At 30.2% G+C, this 11,524-nt stretch overlaps 1 long non-coding RNA gene across 1 annotated transcript; it reads right to left on the minus strand.

Annotated features, from left to right (window-relative positions):
• Positions 1-1,411: 1,411 nt before the first annotated feature.
• Positions 1,412-4,953, minus strand: LOC128040604 (uncharacterized). Its single transcript, XR_008195394.1, has 2 exons — positions 4,548-4,953; positions 1,412-2,612 (listed from the first exon to the last, which is right to left on the minus strand). It is a non-coding gene; the product is annotated as an uncharacterized LOC128040604 (long non-coding RNA).
• Between the last annotated feature and the right edge of the window lie 6,571 nt (positions 4,954-11,524).

An 11,524-nucleotide genomic window follows, 5' to 3' on the forward strand; every position in this document is an offset into this window, starting at 1 on the left:
CGTCCAAAGCATTTGGTACGAATACTCTATGGTCCAAGCTATCGATGTGGCTAGAAGAAGAAGACCTGAGATGAGATGACCTAAGATGGTGCATTTGGCCAAATACGACAAAGAAAAGCTCTCGACTGTTCCCCTCACCAGAATGGTTCTTTGTGAAGCTTGCCCCACCGTCGTCGCCGCAATCCACAACCTCATGCTGTTGTTGAACCACTCTAGAATTTTTCTCTTCTTCTTCTCCTCCTTTTCTTTTTTTCTTTTTCTTTTACTGCCTAGCCCAACTAGGGTTATAAATTGGGGTCGTTTATACAATGAGATGACAAGTCATCTTTTTGTTACGTTTGTAACAGAAAATGGTTAAAATGATTGATTTGTTATTTTCAAAAATTAAGTGATTAAATTGAAATCAAAGTGATTGTTTTACCACTTGTATCAAAATTGAGTGACTACTAGTATAATTTACCCAAAATATAATCAACAAAAATCTATAATTTTTAAATATTTGGATTTGTCTAAGTTTAGTTACATAAATATAACTATTTGAATTTTGCAACCATTAAAAATACAATATTTAAACTTATTATCTATTTTTTAAAAATAAAAAGTTTATGAGTTAAACCCATTTATAATATTAGCATATTTTATATTTATCCAAATCAACCCAAAATAAAATCTCAATTTGTATAATTTAAGCCCAATTATTTTTAAAGAATTTAAAACTATTTTTATGTAAATTATAGTATTGTTGTTTTCTTATTTTTTTAAAATGTCTAATTTCATATTTATTAGTTTTAAAATTTAAAAATAGTCGCATTTTTAAAATGGTTACATTTTATGTTATATATTACCTTAAAAAAGTATATATTACCAATAGAAAACAAGACAGCCTTGAATGCTGAAACCTAAAATCAACTCATTTCTAAACAAGCTCAAATAGAATTATGCCATTAGTTTTAAAACACAAAATAAAAAATTACACCCTTTAAAACTCTTTTGTATAATAATAAAAATGTAATTTTTTTACGATTTAACTTAATAACTAAGTTTATTTGATACATCTAGTTTTTGTTCATTTTAATACTTGAACTCAGTAACTAGATCATTTTACTTCATGAATTTGAAAATTGTAAAAATTTGATGACGTGGTACAATCTCAAATCTAATCTTAGCGAAATTCAAAGTTAAACCAAAATTGACCTAGTTGTCAATTTCAATAATGAGTTAGATGAAAAAATATATATACATACAAATACCAAAATGAACCTAGTTGTAAAGAGACCCAATGTTGTCCAGTGAGGTAGGGATGTCAATGACAACGCAATTTCATGTTAAAATTTTATTTCCTATACATTGCCTCCATTGCTTGCAGCTAACACCAGTTTATAGCCATAACAATGAGGTAAAAAGAGAACAATAATAAAGTATTTCATATTTAACATTATCCAAAAAGAACCTTAGGCGTGATGCAATGCAGATAAACAATCCATAGTCAGAAAGAACATACAATTGACATCAACATAATTGCACTCTTCATAATGTATTTCTGATTCCTTTTCCCTGGATAAAAAAACCAGTAGAGAACCTAAACTACATGGGGCTGCATGCAACCTTACAAAAACTGAAAAGCTCAAGCTAGAGAAGGGGTCCCATAAGACACTCAATACTAGAATTTAAGCATATAGAAATTTTGTCAATCCAGATACACAAAGTCCAGCCCAGATTGAATAATTTTGTCAATCCATGCAGCTTTCCTCGGCCTACCATGGATGTCATCATGCTGTTTTCTAGTAAGAACTTGGAGCACTTTAGACAGGAGTAGAGGCTAAGGCAAGATTTTGGTGTCAGGTTTTTCATTAGAGGCTAAGTTACTCAAAATGGTGAAATAGACCAATATGGTTCATTATGAAAAAGTACTACAAACTACAGTAGCAATAGGAGTGAATGAAAGCAATAGGGAGGTTGCGGCAATAGGAAAGAAAGGTAAGGTCCTTTGGTGACTATAATAGAGAGATTTCTAGTCGTAAATTTTGATGGAGTCATAGGAAGTATAACATCAAGTTTTCAAACAGTCATATGAGATGCTAATAGTTTCATCGCAGAATGAAGACCAAATGCATAAAGCACTACAGCTTCAAGCGGTGAAGCACAAGCTCACACCATACTGAAAGGAATGTAGCAACCAAAATTAGATTGTACAAACAAGAATGCAATTGTTGAGATTCATAGGTGGCTGTAGGTAGTTTAATTTGCAAGTTTGAAGGCTACCAACATCATTGTATATATGAACATGTGCTCCATGACAATTTGCATATCTGGTGATGTCCTTTCCCATGTGATCAAAAGGCTAATAAAAAGGCATGGAACCAAACAGTAAAACAAAGGCAAAGTCATTAATATTAAACATTGGAGCACAAAACACCTATGACTTATGATTTAATACATCAAAAAATTAACAGCAGAAAAATGATTACTGAGACTTCATGCCTGATAAGCAATTGTTGTCCAAAGCAGTTCTCTAGTGGATGATTTTGCCCACTGCTATTGATATCATCCAGATACCCAATCCAATGAGTTGGGAGGCTTGATTGTGCAGCTGACATAGGGCCCAGCATAACCTTTCATTGTCACAAAAGTGTTAGTAGCCATGTGCTATTAAAATTAGGGGTCATAATTCATAAAGATTGAAACATCAGCTAACATCACAGTATGTCAAAGATGTTGGGGTCATATAAGCTGACATTGCTTTACATATAAAAGGTGCTGAAGCTGAGTTTGTTAAAGGCTGCTTGGTTGTCATTTAGACGTGTCCATCCTTAGATTCCATCTGGTTGGTGCTTTTGGCATTTAATTTAGCTTCACTTGTTTATTAGAAAAAGCAAATGCACCAATAAAAGGATCCTTAATTAAATATCTTTTGCTAAAAAGTCAGTACTTTCGACAATAAAAAAAAATTGTGATAAAAATAACTCCTAGAATCACTCGCTCGATTTTTTTTTATTACAAAATTGCTATTTTTTAATTTATCAAAATATTGATCTTGGGAAAATCCCCAAAATATGTTTCTTTTTTAATTTTTATTATAGAATGTATATCACATTGAACTTGTCATGAATTTGTCAGGCCTGACCTTGATCAAGGTCAAGCTTACACATTCAATAATTCCAATTAAAACCGTTCCCATCTTAACCATCAAAACCTCACATTAAAACTAGAATTAAAACTGTTCCCAGCTACCTGTTAAAACCCTACACTAAGTTGAATGTGGGGTTTTAACAAGTAGATGGAATGGTTTTAATGGTATTTTAATTGAAATTACAGAATATGTAAGCCTGACATCGCCATCTTGGGTGTCAAGAGGTCTGACAATAAATTCCCGCCAATTGGGTTAAAATTCAATCCATTTCTTTTTCATCCATTAATATTCAATACATTAATCATCACCATTCAAATGTGTAGAATCCATTTATTAAATATAAAAATCTTGTGAATGATGGTTAAACATGTATAAGATAGTAATGAACAAAAAAGAAATGGAGGGGAGCCAAATCCCTCCCACAAATGCAATTATAGTCAATAATAGGAAACACGCTCTAGACCTGCATTGCTAGGGCAGTCCATCATAGATAGCATGATCTAACCTTGCATTGCTTCAAGACTTCATTTTTCTTGAAGCACCCATGTCCAACGGGTATAAAAAAAATGGTGAGTAAATATGACACATCAAAGACATAGAAAAACTTACAAAAAAATGATCATACTCATGTTAGACACATCAACATCAAACACTCATACTTAAAACCCCAAATAACAAAGATATAAGCATTGAGCTTCACAGGGACAACTAAAACTATGTACATAAAAACATTCTTAATCATTTTCATAAGATGTATAAACAAACACGGATAAAAGCAAAATACAAACATATAATAACAAATTGACAAAAACCATGGATAAGTGCATTATCTAAAGAAACCAAATATGTCATTACCCACCCTTTGTACTATCTTATTCTTATATAAAATTGTGAAAAATCTTCAAACAAGTAATGCTATAACACTTAAACATCCAACCATAAAGTTAAATATATATAATAGTTTGGTTTCACATGTAATATTTACCCTTCACTACACTGATTTATCTAAGCCGTTTTGGTATAAATACAAAAGGCCAAAACCCTAAAAGGCAGGCTGCAATTCCACATTTTATACCAATAAATAAATTTATAATGCAGCACTAGACTACCGAAGTAAGCTTCCAAATGTTTATGAATAAGTCAAACTGATAAACGCTGGTGATCTAATCACTCTTAAAAGCTATTCACTTTAGTCCTTGAGCATGTATGGAGCAGGGCACCGCCCATATTAAAACAGTTCAAACCTTGATTTAAACTAAGATTATTGGATTTTGCGATTAGCTAAAAAAATGAAGCAAACATAGCTAGCGACTAAAGAAGCTTTAACACACCCACAAAATGAAATAAAAAAGGAAACCAAATTGGAATTAGAAAATCAGAAAAAGGAGGGAAGGATGACAGAAGAAGAAAATTGAACCTTCAGAGCTATGAAAAGCCAAACATCACAAGGTCCAGGAAGGAGGCATTGAGGGAAGGCCAAGTTGATTAAGGGAAAGCGAAGAGGGAGAAGAAGAAGAAACACGAGCAGCCATCGAAATTCAGATTGAAAACTATATTGGAAAATAGAACATCACGCTCCCCTCAGATTTTTTTGGTTTCATCTACATGTTTCTGGCCGCTTCCAGTGTTGTCTTCACTTGTCTTTCTCACTCTCCGCATCAACGCCGCAACCGAAGCCAAAGCCCTCGCCTATCACCCCCCCTTAAGGATACCGAGGGAGGGGTCTCTAATATTTTTATATAGGCAGTAGCGACAGGGGATTTTGGAAGGGTTTTTCGGCTTTCTCTTGCAGATACATGGGGGCTGGGGCCTTTTTCCCCTCCAATTCCCTAAGAGTCTTTCCAGCCCATAAATGACAAACCAGATTTAAAAGTGATTGACCTATTGGATTAGAGTCAATAGTGTTTGTCTGTGTGCATGTTGATTGAAATTTTAATTTATAATTGGATTTAAATGTAATTATTTATTTATTTTAGATCAATTTTAGTGAAAAAATATAGTAATTTAATTTATTTTAAAATCTTAATCTAAACCGAATTAAATATAAAAAAATCAAACCGAAGGTTAATTAGTTTTTAATTATAAAGCTTAAATGCTGAAAAACTCTTGTAAAATAATTTAAAAATCAAGACCTCTTAAATATTTAAGAAAATAAATTAAATTGAGCCTTAGATTTTTAAAAAATTTATTTTACAAAATTTAAATTAGTTTTAATAATTATAAAAGAATATTTAAAAATATAGGGATAATTTATATAAAAATCTTAAAACTAATATTTTTAGGGACCAATAAATTAATATCATTTAATCAATTCTTAAAAGAAATAAACATATTATTCTAAATTCTTCTACATCCAATGTCATCTCTAACCCAATTTAATTTTGGATAAACTACATCATAAGCCACCTAATTATGGGTTATTTTCTTTTTGATAATTTAACTATAATTTTTTAAAATTAGTCATCTAACTAATCGATATTATTTTTCTGTTTATTTCTATTAATTGCACTAAGAATATGATGTAGTAGTTGAAAAATCAATATAATTATAAATTTAATCCTCAATTTTATATCTTATATCGATTTGATCCTAATGAGTGAAGATAACATAAATAATTAATTAAATACATTGACATGTTTATGTGGCTAGTCATTTTCATTTGTGTTTTTTTAACAAAAATTAACCGATATTTGGATAATAATATTATTATATTATGTCTAGAAAAAGCTAAAGGTATATATATAGTCCAAGCTGGCAACAATCACCGACCAAACAGCCAACCGTCATTCAAAACTCGTCAGCTTTAAGGAACCACAATAACATCCAACTTCCGGCAAAGTTAATCATGACCACCACCAAATTACATTCTTAAGTGAACATTATAAAAGAAGGAAAACAAAACCAATTGCATTTTTTTAAAGGAAAATAACCATATAATTTAGGGAAAAAGAATAATAAATATTCATCGTAGATGGAGAAGGATAAACTCCATCAACACAGTAAAAGTTTTAATCTCAGCATTAATAGAACATTCTGACACGTTGATAATTGACTTTGTCACAACTCAAGTAAGACAAATCTGGAGTGATTGTAAGCACTTAATACAATAAAAAAATATGTTTTTTTTCTATATATATAATATGTTCTTTTGTATATTTATAATAACGATAATGTGAATTTTTAATTTTTTTAATTAAATTTGATTATTCACTTTTAAAAAGAATTAAATTATTTTATTTAAATAGAAATGTTAACTAAAATATTGATATTTTGTGATGATGGCATTACAACTTGCATGGCAATCTACGATACTTCATAACGACATTACACTATATGTCTTATATGTCATATCAACAAATAATTTAACAATTATAAAAAATTTAAAAGAATATATATATAATTCATAAAAAAATTAGCAATGTTTAAAATTTAACGTTTTAGTCCGTATTTACATTAAAAATAATAATTTGTTGTTAGCCAAATTTGACTCTTTTAAAAGGTTGAGGATTAAATTTAGCTAAAAATATAAAGGCTAAATTGACAAATGATAATTTTGAAGGCTAAATTTGACATTATGCCTAAGCAAAACAAAAAAGCCTTGAAAGATTTGTTATCTTATCTTATATCTAGAGATAATAGCGGGTTGGATATCCACGTCTTTTGAATTATTCAAATTGAATTGCAAAAATGTTTAAAATTTTGAATCTATTTATTATCTACAAATAATTTGATCATGATTATCCAAATTCAAATACGAGTTAATTTGTCAAATATCGACTCATAAAAATGTAAATTAAAATTTTCTACCATTTATCGAATATTTGAATCCACAATAAAAGTCTGAGTTCGTACTTGCATTATTTGTTGGATATCCAAATCTGTAAAAAAATCGAGCTAAAAATTCTTTTGTAAAATATATAATCAAATAAAAGTTTCTCATAATTAACAATAAAATTTAAATAAAATTCAAGCAATACACTAGTTTCTAATGTTACATGCTATCCATGTGATTTTTAAGCATTTAATTTTTAATTAGTTTTTAAACCATGTATTTCTAATTATTGTAATTAATTTATTATTCAATTTGTTAAATATAATTAATTTTTTATTCAAATATAATAAAAATATATTTTTAAATAACATATTAAAAGATTGATATTTTGTCATTAATAAATTTTTAATAATATTTAAAAATTTAAATCAAAATTAAAATATTTGTACTATTTTCAATATACAATATAATTTTACTATTTCCATCCAGTAAGTTTATTTTGTATTGGTCGATTGAGGAATGGAAGAACTCTTTTCTGTTTGTGACGAAGCGTAATTGGCATCCCAGGAATTTTCCAAGTTGAATCTGTTGGAAAAAATCCGGCTTGAAAACAAATTTTTTATACAGCGAAAAATTAAAATTTTAAAAATCGATCTAATTTGTAATATTTATAATAATAAACTTTAAACTAAAATTGTACATGTGTTCAGATAGATGGATCCTTGTCATTCTTGGCTTTCAACCAAACAATCTTTTTCATTATTCTCGTGACACGAATTGCTTCAAGTGTGGGTTCAAACAAATCGAATCAAATATAGAAACTAGAAATAGTTTTTTTTTTTGTGAAAACAAAAATTCTCTTCTCAAATAGAAACCGACATAATTGTTATTCTGAAAAAATATATTTAATAGTTAATAATATATTCTCTCTATTTTTCGACAGAGTGACAATATTTTAAAGTTTGTATTTGTAACTCTACCGGTGTCATCTATTTATAAGAAAGAAGGTAGAACCCTTGTTGAATTGTAGAAGTTTATTTCAAATAGAAAAAAATAATTTTTTTTATATTTAGGAGTATAGGTTGCGACAACCTTAATTAATATTAACTAGGGTTAGTTGTCCACCCTATTACCATAAGGGACTTTTGGGCCTCTTTCATATCAAGTCAATTATAAGTACTTCCCGAACTTTTAACTTAAATACTTTATAATTTGATTCAATCTAATATTTATTTTTCTATTTTTCAAAACTTTTTAACTTAAATACTTTATAATTTGATTCAACCTAATATTTATTTTTCTATTTTTCAAAATAAACTTCAATAAATATATATCAAATAATTTTCCCATCTCAATTTTACCTCGGTAAAGTTATGACGATTTTACCCCGTAAAATTTCGAGAAAATATATTTAATATTTAACCGTTCAATTTATTCATTATGACCGAATGCTTTATTTTTATTTTCGAACTTTAAAATAGCTCAAAAGATAACTCATTCTTCTTATAATTTTTAGAAATTCATGTTCATTTGCAAATGAATCATTTCTCATTTTCATTTTTATTTCTGTTTCTATTTTGAGAAAACCACATTTATTTTCAAATGATTTCCTTTCTCCATTTTGAAGAAAACCATAACCATGTCTAAACGTCTTCCATTTCTCCATTTCTATTCCTTCTGCTCATTTTGATTTAACATTCAATTCATTTATGGTTTCAACGAGCCAGCGGAGGGACTTGATTTTTAATTAAGTTTTAGCTTTTCGCCTATTAATTATAAACTCATTTAGTCATAAAGTTATTTCACTATAGTATCGTGACTGAGCTCTCCCTAATGACATGTTATTACGAAAGCAATTCGATTAGTGCTCGTTCATTGATGGCCTAGTAATAAGTGTGTTACCCTTATAAGATATCCTTAATCTCTTTAGGATAATATTCGTTCTCCCAATATGATTCTATTTTATTTCATGGTAACATTTACATCTTCCTTCATGAAAAGTCAATTACTATCAAATAGTAATAAAGTCATTCATCACAAAGATAAACAACCTGTGACCACGTTTACTTTTCAACAACCATGCAATGCCAATTACACTATATATTGCAAAAATCATACATTCAACGCACCAACTTTCAGTTTCTTATCTATTTGAACTTAGGCTTTTACTTACATAAAAGTGTATGAGTCATGCATTATAATTCGTCATCCACTCAGAATTTAGGTATGCCACACAATGACCGTCACAAGTGAATAAATATTGGACAACCAATAAGCGACCATGTGATACTGCTCAGTATTAGTTTAAATATTGGACAACCAATGAGCGACATTTGTTTTCATTTTGCTTTACGTGTAAAAACCATTTAAGGACAATCATACAAAGTGTATTAATGTAATGATGAATTTGTTTTATTAATCAATCTGTTCGAAAATATTACAAGTTTACAAACGAATATACTACACTCAGAGTAACAAATCCCACAGATACTTGCACGTGACTCTAAGAATACCAGATATCCATTGCGTCTAGTTAGGCATTCCGGACTTCCTAAAGAAAACATCAAACTTGTTGTAATTGATTGATAAGCTCGAGAATGTGCAATATGTCTTCAATCGTTTTGAGTGCCTTGGCAATGTGGGTATTGAAAGAAAAGAAAAAATAGGAATCATTTGCGAATAGTAAGTAGTTTATAGAGGGATTGTTTTTGCTAATTTGAATACCCGGGATTTGTGCTGACTGTTCTGCTTGGAGAAGCATATTTAAAGATAACACATTTTGGCATAGGAGGAATATGTATAGAGATAGTGGATCACCTTTTCAGAGTTCTCGATGTGGTTTGAATACAACTATGGTTTGAACATTAATGAGAACTTGGTATGAGGCTGTGCTGAGGCATTGAAGTATGAGTTGTCTCCGCTGATTACTGAAACCCATTTGTTCCATTATGCAAAGTTGGAAGTCTTAATTAATCCGATCATAAGCTTTGCACATATCTACTTCCAGTGTTGTCAAAATGCCTTTACCTTGTTTTTTTATTTCGGATTGTGTGAAGCAATTTGTTGCTGAGAATAATGTTATCCATAATGCTACGATCTTGAATGAAAGCATTTTGATTCTAGGTGATGAGTATATTCATGATCAGTTGAGACAGTTAACCAACACTTTTGAGCAAATCTTGTATATTACATTGCACAGGCTTATTGGTCAATAATTAGAGAAACGATGTTCTTGTTGGCCCTTGGGAATGAGAGGAATGAGTGTTGTATTGAATTCTTTTAGAATATGCCCCAAATTAGGAAACTGAGGCAAGCTTGGATCATTGATGGACCCACAATCTCCCAATACTTTTAATAGAAAAATCCTGCCTTCCCATCGATTCCAGGTGCTTTGGTCGAATGGATTTGGAATACCACTTCTTTGACGTCTGCCTCATTAAATGAAGAATTCAGTTAAAGAAGAGTATTGCTTAGGATAACCGGAAGAGGTATGGTGCCTAGAAAATTTTGAATTCCGTCGCGAGTTACTGAGACAAGTTTATCATATATGTATGCGAGAAATTCCTGACCGCCATATCTTTTAGGGTGAATTGATTCGTTATCCAAGTGCCCTGTTCGTCATATAGTCCCACTATGCGATCTTTTGCTCGTCGTCGATTGGCTATTACATGGAAAGATTTAATATTTCCCTCTCTGTGTATCAGCCAAGTCGAACGTACCTTCTACGCCCAGTGAATGTGCTCCTGATCTTGTAATTGCAGTAGCTCCGTTGTAAGATGCTTTTCCTGTTGCCTATTGTTTTCAGAATCTGGGTTGTCTTGCAATATACGATTTTGTTCCAAATTCAGAGATTTTAATTTTCCGCATCAACGTGCAGGCAAAGGGGTAGATCAAGCTTGTTGAATAATTTATCGACATTGAGGATGTGTGAAGTTTGTTGAATGAATCAAGTGCTCAACCACTAATGACGCATTCAGCATTTTACTTCTACTTTAAGGGAGATGAAGAGATACAATAAAATTTGGTAACAATTATTACCCAAAAATGCTCACGGAATTAAAAACTAATATGAATTACTCAAATTACCCAATTATTCTCATTCCGTTTTAGAGTTCGATTTTTTTGTATTACATACACCAATCAAAAGCTCTTATCCCCATTCCGTTTTATAGTTCAAATTTTTTTTCATGAAACAACTTTGAATGTCTTGAATTTGTATACCAAAATTCAAACACCTTTCTTCTTTTATCTTTGACACAGACAGTCAGATTAATTTGAATTTAATGTATCTTCTTTTACTCATTGATGGGTACTGATCCACTATACGGATCGTCAAATCGTCACTTGCAGCTCACTAACTGAACTTAAAAAAAAACTTAATAGCGTAATGACTTAAATAAAAAAATTCAATAGTTTAGTGACTTAAATGACAACTTTTAAAAAGTTTAATGACTATTTTATAATTTTTTAAAGTTAAATAACAAAAATATAAACTTATAAATAGTTAATGACCTTACACGTAGTTTAACCAAAATTTTAATTTCTTTCAGAATATTTAAAATTAAAAATATCGAGAGAAACATGGGGCTGGAGTGAGAGAAAAAAAATGAAACTGTCAGACA

This window comes from Gossypium raimondii, chromosome 4 (genome assembly GCF_025698545.1).
Source record: "Gossypium raimondii isolate GPD5lz chromosome 4, ASM2569854v1, whole genome shotgun sequence".
NCBI classification, from domain to species: Eukaryota; Viridiplantae; Streptophyta; class Magnoliopsida; order Malvales; family Malvaceae; genus Gossypium; species Gossypium raimondii.